Source organism: Xenopus tropicalis, chromosome 6 (assembly GCF_000004195.4).
Source record: "Xenopus tropicalis strain Nigerian chromosome 6, UCB_Xtro_10.0, whole genome shotgun sequence".
NCBI classification, from domain to species: Eukaryota; Metazoa; Chordata; class Amphibia; order Anura; family Pipidae; genus Xenopus; species Xenopus tropicalis.
In genome coordinates this window covers 89,483,831-89,490,092 of record NC_030682.2, presented here as the reverse complement: position 1 = coordinate 89,490,092, position 6,262 = coordinate 89,483,831, and positions in this window count along the sequence as shown.

The following is a 6,262-nucleotide window of genomic DNA, read 5'->3' as shown; positions in this document are numbered from 1 at the left end:
GAGATCTCTCTTCAATGCCCTACATTGTTATGGTGGTTAGACAGTCAGCCCCTTGGGTAATGCAGTTGATTTGTACAATAAAAAGCACACAGCCTTAATTATTTTTATAAGATTAACCTGAGTTAGAATAAAAAATGCAATAGACCTTGCAAAATTTTGATGTATTTAAAGTCTGTGCTTTTAGTTAGAAAACAAGTGAATTAAAAACAAACTTTGTCTGGCCAATGGCATTATCTGATGCCTGATGCACAGATATGTTACCAGATGTTAGTTAGTCGCCTGGGATAGATCGGTGCTGTTGAGGACGAGTAACTGCACTGAAAAGGCTTTCCATCGGCAACAATAGAAGTCGCAGGTGTGAAGTTGTGAAGGGTGTGAAGTTGCCCGCAGGAGGGAACTTTGCGTGACTTTGGATTACTGAAGCAATGCGAAGGGCTTTCCACCTGCGACTTCTATTGTTGCCGGTGGAAAGCCTTTTCGTAGAGGTTACTTGCCTCAAAACGCATCAGTTAATTTTGAGCTTCTCCTGCAGATAATTTTATATTTAATTTTGAAATTTCACATGGGGCTAGCCATATTCTTTATTTCCCAGGGTGCCACAGCCATATGACCTGTGCTCTGATAAACTTCAGTTACACTTTACTGCAGAGCTGCAAGTTGGAGTGATATCATCCCCTCCCAGCAGCCGACCAGCAGAACAATGGGACGGTAGCAAGAGAGCAGCTCCCAGTAGATATCAGAATAGCACTCAGTAGTAAGAAATCCAAGTCCGGCTTGCTACTCCTCCAGTTTCTTGGAAGTAGGAGAAACAATAGGTTACCTGAAAGCTATTCTAATGTGTAGCACTGAGTCTTTCTGAAAGCTCAGGCTCAGGCACAATGCACTAAGATTGCTGTCTACACACCGATAATACAGCTAAAAAATACAAATTTGTTGGTTCAAGAATAAAATTTTAAAGGAGAAGGGAAGGCAAAGTCACTTGGGGGTGCCAAAATGTTAGGCACCCCCAAGTGACTTAAATCACCTACCTTTTACCCTGGGCTGGTGCCCCTGTTCGGAGAGAACAGCACGAACCCGGGGTACCTGCAGCACTTCCTCCCATCTTCTGTCGCGCGCGCATGCGCAGTAGAGTGAAAAGCCGAACTTTTAACAGAGAAGTCTGCTTTTCACTCTAATGCGCATGCGCCTGTCCCGGGAATTTGCCGGCAAATCGAAGGAGGAAGCGCACACTACAGGTACCCCAGGCTGGTGCTGTTTTCTCCTAACGGGCACCAGCCTCTGGGGTAAAAGGTAAGCGATTAAAGTCACTTGGGGGTGCCTAACATTTTGGCACCCCCAAGTGACTTAGCCTTTCCTTCTCCTTTAAATGGTAGAGTGAATTATTTGCTATGTAAACAGTGTAATTTAGAAATGAAAAGTACACCATAAAAATCATGACTGTATCCCTTTAATATAGCAGCAGCCATTTAAGCTTGGTCTGACTTCACTTCCAGGCAACAGTGTTCAGACATCTTTGCTCAGATTACAGTAGGGAGGAGATTACACAATTTGTGCTGTGCCCTGAAGGATTTTTCTGAGAGGAGGAAGTCTGATACAGAAGACCATGTATACAGAACAGAAGGAAAGAAACTTGGTGTTTCTTTTCACTGAGGGCTCAGAGCAGCAGTTCTGCAAGTGTTTATGGCTGTATTTACATAGACCTTTCTGATAAAGCTTATGTTGTTTTTACAAAAAACGGCTACAGCTTAACAAAAAAGTAGGGAACAAATTCTGCATTTTATGTTTTGGGGTTCTGTACCAGTCCAAGGCAACCACAGCCCTTTAGCTGGGAAGATTTGTACCTCCAAAGATGCTCCCAATAGCTCCCTATCTTCTTTTCTGCTGATTCACTGCACATGCTCTGTTACCTTTGTTCAGGGACTGAACTAAAATGTCCCCATACACGGGCCAATAGTAGGTCCCTTGGACCGATTCAGCAGCTAATCGGCCCGTGTATGGGCACTCCCGACGGGCCTGCCCGACCAATATCTGGCCTCAAATCGGCCAGATCTCAATCGGGCAGGTTAGAAAATCTTGTCGAATTGGGGACTGCATCGGCTCGTTAATGCAGTCCCCGGACTAACTTTTCCTATACCTGCCATTATAATTTGGCCCCAGGGCCAAACGATCGAATTACCCTGGATTCTCCCGATATCGCCCACCCGTAGGTAGGGGATATCTGGAGAAGATCCGCTCACTTGGTGACATCGCCAAACGAGAGGATCTTATGGTGTATGGGGACCTTTAGACTACATGGAGTGATTTGGGGAGTTTTTCAGGTGATTCCTATTCAAGTCCATACGGAACTGTTTTGGGTGTTTTGCCACTTTGTTTATGGGGTATTAAAAATACTTCTGTTAAAGGAGCAATAATAGACAATATTGCTAACACTGAAGAACATAGTAAGAGAGGCACTTGTAAACAATTTATAGACCTGCAAAAGGACTTCTACTTCCCCCAGAATGGTTTTTTTCACTGTTCATAACTGCACTATACATTCCAGTCCCAATTCCTTAGTGGCTCAGGAGACTTAGGGGCACATTTACTAATCCACGAATCCGAATCACAAATGGGAAAAAATCGGATTGGAAACAAAAATTTCTGAAGATCGCAAATTTCACGAAAATGCTTACGAAAAAATCGTATTAGTCCGAAAGTCACGAAATTTTCGTACCGAACAATTGTAAACAGTGGTAAAACCTTTCCGAAAATACGCTTGGAGCGTTCGCACGAACACTCGAGCATTCGTGCGTTTGTAAATGTGCCCCTTAGTGGACGCTTCCTTGGAAAATTCCACACTGTTATACTGCTCCAAAATAGAAATGGCAGATTGACGTCCCTTGTGGAAAGATGCACTGAACCTTGTTTTAGAACTTACTATTTCTGTCAGAGACAGATATATACAAGTAAAATTCCTGAATAGAGCTTATCTTCCTTCATCCCAATTATCCAAATTGTACTCTGAGGTCAGTGTCCTAAATGTGGTAGGGATGTTGGGGCTTTTCTAAATGTACTTTTGGTGTGAAATACTTTAACATAAGAAAGAAGGAAGGTTTCAGTGAAATAGATCTAGTCTCCTTACCAACATGATTCTACGCAAGCAAATTTGTTTTGAGGATATTGTACAATTAGGCATGTAGTATCAACAAATTCTATTTCTCTTGGCAGATCCTGTCAGCCCTTTATGCCTCTTGCACTATTGATTTACAGAGCACTTGTGAACATACATCAATAGATAGCAACAGATATATTTATAATATCTCCAGTTAGATTTTTAAAAGGTGGTATCATATCTTGCAACTAATGCTGCATGGTCCCTTGGGTTTACAAGATCCCTTGGGTTTACAACGGAATGCCTTCAGGCTCAAGGAGTTTCTATAGATATTGACCTTTTCAATGTGGTTGTCAGCCCGTAAAAGGATTTGATATTTAATCCTTCTCATTTCTTGATCTACGGATAGGATTGTGCCACAATATATACAATCAATCTTGCCTTCTTAATAAATTAGATCTTACATTTTTTACATTGAAAACTTATTCTCCAATTCCTTTGTTGTATCTGCAAGGTACAAATTCTGCTTGTTAAACTATTAGGATTGTCTTCTCTGTGGAGGCCAGTTTTTCCTCACTATGAATAAATATAAGACATCAAATTCAAGTTATCTGCTATTAAAAGGGTCTAATAACCTTTCAGATTTTAGCTCATTGACCATAAAGCTAGCTTGTCTTCTAACCGTGGCTTACCAATCTTATGATCATAATTTTGTAACTAAAAACCCCTGTTTCTTGTCAATATACTGTATGCACTAGCATGAAACTAATAGACAATTTACTTATGAAACAGGGGACCAGGGAATGTGCATTGATCAATCCCTTTTGTCTTTCTGTATGTTTGTAGTTAATTTGGCCAGATCAGTTGCACTTCCATTGTATTTGTATACTTTATTTAGCCTTGGAGTGCTCCCACAACCTCTTTTTGTGTATTTATGTATTTTAGCAGATTTAATTCTGCAGGAAGAATGGCCAAACTTCCATGTGGGTTTAGCACCCCCACACCTGTCCCTTTAATGGTGGTCTTATGCCTTTAAAAAGAATGGGTGTTGGTTAATGGGCAGTCTTCTCCTCTACAAGCCGCAAGCGGGGGAGGATTTGGTCTGGGGAACCAGGCAATCTCTCTCTATATAAGCAAAAGGCATGGGAGTGACTAAGCCCTCTGATTCAAACCAGCCCCCAGGTCAAGAATGGCAATAGTGCACGGGAGTGCCAGCCTTTGAAAAATATGACCAGAGGTAAATAGATAGGACCACCATACGGGGTTTACCTTGACGTGGTATGGTGGCTTACCAATCTTATGATCATAATTTTGTAACTAAAAACCCCTGTTTCTTGTCAATATACTGTATGCACTAGCATGAAACTAATAGACAATTTACTTATGAAACAGGGGACCAGGGAATGTGCATTGATCAATCCCTTTTGTCTTTCTGTCTTCTAACCGTAGCTATCTCAACAAGAGAAGCAGAAGAAGCAGAGTGACAGCTCAGAGTTTTCACATTATCTTTAGTAGGGTCCCAAATACTTAATTCTGCACTGTGGTCGAATTAGACATAGGGGCCCATTCATTAAAGTACGAATCCAAATCACGAAATACAATTCTTTTCCTTTCAATACGAAAATTTTGGAACTTTAGTAGTTGTCGCGACAAATCCGCTTTTGTCGCAAAGCACAAGAAATACGATTCTGACGCACAAATTGTCGCACAAATTGTTGCAAAGCATGGAAATTACGATTTTTTTTCACGAATTGTGACAAAGCACAAAAAAGTCACAGAAATTGACGAAAAAAATTGCAGAAAATACGCATAGTTTTAAAAGTTAGTAAAAATACGATCGTAACCAATCGTACATTGATAAATGGGCCCCATAGTATAAGACACTAATCATTCCTCGTTGTGTTTCGTTAGAGGCCTTTTGATTTATTTACATAGAGGAGATATTACCCATTATTTATAACTTCCAGATAATCTTATACGAGTGCCAAAATGAGTAGGATTAGTTGATTGCTTTCCAGTATAAAATGTATTTATTTATGAGGTTATGTAATAAAAGACTCTATGTTTGCCCAGGAGCAGTAACCCATAGCAACCAATGAGCAAGTAGAATTTACTGGTCACCTTATTGGCTGCTATGGGTTACTGCTACAGGACAAATGTAATGCCTTTTATTACGTATGGGGGTTATACCTTCCAATTAAAAAGACATTCCTTTGAAGGAACAAACAGTGAAGCTCCAAGAGGTCTCTTCCTTTCTATTATAATGAAAGTAGTCTTGTAGGTGTCTTTCAGAACCTTTCTAAAACACAATGTCAAAGAGAAAGTGGCATTTATAAAAACAACTACTTGGGGGCAGATCTTTCAAAGCACGATTTTCGTACGTTTAAAAAGCACGATATTTCAAATACGAAATACTAAAAAAATTTGTATTCGAAAATACGAAAAAAACGTATCTGATTATATAATGGATGAAAAGTACGATTTTTTCTTATTTGAACGATCGTAAAATGCTGAAAAACCTTTCTGATCCTTCTGTGCATGATTTTGGAAGCCTCCCATAGGACATGCAAGCAGAAGGGACTGTAACATGCTGCCATGAGATATACATTTTCTTTACTTCAGGAGCTCCTGTCTGCATTCAGTTTGGTATTTTTTCTTGGGTACTGCTGTTAAAACACTGGGGGGAGGGAGCTTTTAAAGCAGCAAACACAGGGCATGGAACGTTGGATGGGCATACCACTCTCTTTATGATGTGCTGACAGAATGTCACACACTGTGACCTACAGCACTTATATTTGCCTATTTGTGTCTGTAAGTTACCCTCCGAAATAGAGTGTAAGCTCTACGGGGCAGGGACCTCCATCCTCTTGTGTCTTTGACTCTTAACTTATTGCAACTGTTACTGTATCTTGTATTTATTTCTATTTATTGTTATACTTTGTATTTATCTATTATCTTATTAACCCCCTGTTTGTATTAATGAATTCTACTGTACAGCACTGCGTACATAAGTAGCGCTTTATAAATAAAGATATACATACATACATACAGAAGGAAAAATACATTTTTTTCACTTTTCTTTTTTTTTTTTTTACTTTTCTTTATTTTTACTGGCTAAGCAAAATGAATGTTTTGTTTACGAAAATAAAGCAGTAAAGAATACTTGATAGA